The 4,117-nt window shown below is 42.5% G+C and overlaps 1 pseudogene; it reads right to left on the bottom strand.

The window, feature by feature from the left end:
• Positions 1-1,506: 1,506 nt before the first annotated feature.
• On the bottom strand, positions 1,507-3,102 carry LOC106696925 (annotated as a pseudogene).
• Positions 3,103-4,117: the final 1,015 nt, after the last annotated feature.

Consider the following 4,117-nt stretch of genomic DNA (forward strand, 5'->3'; position numbering starts at 1 on the left):
GAAATCCCTGAATTTGCAGTGTCTTAACAGTGTGTGTGTGTGTGTGGGGGGGATATGTCTCAATTAATATCCACCTCCTACTCTTTTCTACATTTGTAAAGAAGCAGCTTCAGAGAGGTACTTTCCATGCATAGCTCCATTAGACACATAGAGAATAATTATATAATCATTTTTCAGCTATTTTCACCCACTTGTATTTTATTTCATCCGAAAAATTATTTGAATGCCGTATATCACAGCTAATTTATAGCATTTCAATTATGGAATAAAATAATGTCAATAAATTTATTTTGGTAACCAGTAAAATATTTATAAAATTTCAAAGCTTATATAATAAAGAAAATGAAAAAAATTAAAATCTTATTAATGACCATGCTATCATCAAAATATTCATATTAGTAATGACATATTAGACTACTACAGTTAGTGTTAGCTTAGTACAGAGAAAGATTATACACAGTTCAGGTATCCCTATGTTTTCTTCCACCTAGTTTTACCAGCCCAAATTGGCTCCATATAGATTTAGAAATACTGCCAATGGAAGCAAGTGATACTTTGGGACAATTTATACTACTTATGAATAGTATATAACATATAGTGATCAATCAAAACTGTAAGCTATCAGCTTCCTTGAGAAATGGTTGACAAAGACAGTCTCTGAAAAGGTACATTTAAGCTGAGCCTTTAATGATGTGAAGGAGGCAGTTTATGGATGAATGAGGCAAGAGCTTTCTACTGAAAGCGCAGCTTGTGTGACTGTTCTGAGTCAAGGATTACTTTGCAGAATTTCCCAAGTGTGATGGAGAGAACAAGTTATTGAGCGTAATATAGGGTTTGAGAGGAAGGTAGGGACCAACCAGTTCATGCAGGGTTCTGTAGGTCATTTCAAGACTTTGGAATTTTATTCTAAGTACAATGGAAAACCTATACTAATTACTTTAATTGACTGATCCAATATATGTGTCACAAAAATCAATCTGGCTGATAAGTGGGAAATGGATTGCAGCAGCAAGAGCCACACAGGAAAACTGGGTCAGGGGCATAGGCACCAGGTCCAATTAATAAATGATGACAAATTGAATTAGATTTTTGGTAGCAGAAATAAAATCACAAGGATTCAGCAATATTTAAGTAGGTGCAGGCCTGGTGATGAAATTGGTATGGTTCTGAAGAAGAGATTAAGAAAGATCCAAGGTCTTCAGAATTCACAACTGGAGACACTAAAGCATACACCTGTTGGTTTGATTCAGTTTGGGTCATTATATGCATTTTCTTATGGCATTCTCAGTGCTGTATCTTAAATTCTTCTGATCCTTTGCCCTTATCGACTGTGATAGTTAATTCTTTGTGTCAATTTGACTCATCTTTTTCCTAGAGGGTTGGTGCCAAGATGTTTGGGTGCTCAGATATTTGGTTAAACATTATTTCTGGGTGTGTTTGTGTAGTTGTTTTAGGATGACATCAACATTTGTTTTTGTGTGTGTGTTTTTTTCATGTAGAACCATGTCAAAATGATGGGACTTTATTTCTGTGGATCCTTTGGTATCGGATAAGGTGTGGATCTGTCTAAAGCTTTTCCCACATTCAAGACATTTATAAGGCCTTTCTCCAGTGTGAGTTCTCTGGTGTATAATGAGGGTCACACTCTGACGGAAGCATTTCCCACAGACAGTTCATAAGGCTTCTACCCAGTATGGATTCTGATGTTTAGAGAGGTCAGAGCATCATTTAAAGCTTTTCTCACATTCTTCACATGTATAGGGTCTCTCCCTTTATGGATTCTCTGATGCCTAAAATGGTTGGAAATACAACAGGTCTCCTCACATTGGGTACATTTATAATGTTTCTCTCCTTTATGGATTTGTTGATGCCGACTGGGATGTGAGCTCTGTCTGAAGCTGTGTTCACATTTGGTATATGTGTATGTCTTTTCCCCTGTATGTGTCCTCTGGTGTTCATTCAGGCCAGCGCTCTGACTGACGTTCTTCCCGCATTCTTGGCATTCGATGGGTTTCTCCCCAGTGTGGATTCTGTGGTGCTTCAGGAGGTCAGAACTCTGTTTGAAACCCTTCTCACAGTTTTCACATTTATAAGGTCTTTCTTCATGGAGCTGCCTCTGGGCTCAAAAAGGCCTGAAGTATGGAAATTTCCCACACTGTCAACAGATTTGTGAGGTTTCACCACTTGATGTTTCACCATATCTACACTCTGTTTGCACTTGTTGCCACATTCAGCACCATTAACAGACCTCTCTGCTGTCAGGCCATGCTGACAAAAATTAAGTTTGAACTTCTGGCACTATTTCCAATTTCATTATTTTTGGAGTCTACCTCTTCTGTGGGACCATTTTTGAGATCTGAGATGCTGGTGAGTCCTTGTTCCTCAGGAGAATTTTCAAGTTTCAGGAATAAGGGGTTTCCTGAGTGCTTTCCTACCGTCTCCTCCTGCATCACCACATTTGGACAACAGGGGAGCCTTCCCCTGGCACCCTTCTTGTAGCTGCATCTGTGGCTCTACTTCTAGTATTTCTTGCTTTGGAATCAACTCTTTGTTCTCTGTTCTGGTTCCCAAACTTGGTAGGGCTGTGTTCCCATAACCCTTCAGTGCACTATCCCTGCAGAAGTTTCTCTGAACTGGGTCCAGATGCTCCCACTCCTCCCAGGTTACAGGTACATCCTTGACCTTCACCAGGCTCTGGGTGCAGTTCCACCAGGCGCTCTCTCAGGAGCCCTGCCATGCCCACAGCCTGGTTCTCGCTCTTGGGGTAGTGCTACTGCACCCAGTCCTTGCAGCTCTGGGGGCAGGATGGTCAGGAACTGCTCCTTCGAATGCACCACAGGCCTCAGCCACCGACAACAAAGTTCCCTGGGCCAGCGCAGTGCCTCTTCGGGTCCAGCCACCTCCTGAAAACAGAACCGACTACAATACTGTCGACAAGTTTTGGATCCGGAGAGTTCGCGGGTGGTCATACTCCCCAACTCCCGGTGAGTCTCCTTCCACTTTCACTATCACAAGTCCATCACGCAGGAGCAGACGGTGACCCGGGCCCCTGCAGCCACCATCCAGGCCCCCCGCCTCAGCGCCACTGCTTCCACTTGCCATCAAGCGCGAACTCATCTTTCTTCTGCACGTGCCCACTTTTCTGGGGTTTTGCCTTCAGGTGAGTAGAGAGCAAACCCTGCAAAAAGCCATGGAACTCATCGTCCTTCCTTAATACATTGTTTGCGGGTAGTTTTTATCGCGTGCTAACAGGTGGCTCTACTTCTTACAGTCAATGTAAAACGTATAAATACGTTTCCCGCATACATTAAAAAGAGGTGCACCCCACCGGGCCCTGTGCAGAGTCCTCCTATCCGCAGCTGTGCCACCTAGTACCGACCCTTCCAGTGACAAGAAAATCAACAAAAACTAGTAGCCCAGGCCGGAAGTGCATCACCGACTCTCTGCAGTACCCACCCTCCCAGGTATTTCCAGGGTCTCTCTAGGCGTCCTGGAGAACTGAGTTGAATCTTGGTGGTTTGCCGTCAGCCCCTTCTAGGGATACCCTTCCTGTATACCTTGCTTTGTGGAGATTATAGTCCTACAGGTTACAGAACTAAACACCACTCCTCTTTTAAAAGTTGAATCTCATTCTTTAATACTGTCTGTGAATAAAGTTTTAAAGTTTCATTTTAGAAAAAGTTAAAAATCCAACTGTACAATGAGCCATAAACAAACATTCACCCATATGGTATTCGTTTAGACAAGAAAGGTTTGTAGAGTATCTTCTACATGCCAAGGCAAATGCTTAACACCATAGATACAAAACTGGTGACGACATAGTCCCTGTTCTCAAGTTGCTCAGTCTCCTGACACTTTAATCATTACAAAAGTGTGCGGTAAATGCAATACTTTGCAGTGTATACAGTGTACAACCAGAGGTGGACATACACCACCATCCCAGTAGGGATGGTATAGTGAAATACTTCACAGGGAAGATTTTTTTAAAATCTGTATTGTTGAGCATATTGCAGATGTCCCTTTTATTCCCCCCATTGCTCCCCTCCACCAGGTTCATGCTTGCCACAGGTCTGCACCACCCTATTGTCTGTGTCCATTGGTAATGCATATATAGGTG

This window comes from Myotis lucifugus, unplaced genomic scaffold, assembly GCF_000147115.1.
Source record: "Myotis lucifugus unplaced genomic scaffold, Myoluc2.0 scaffold_36, whole genome shotgun sequence".
Classification (NCBI taxonomy): Eukaryota; Metazoa; Chordata; class Mammalia; order Chiroptera; family Vespertilionidae; genus Myotis; species Myotis lucifugus.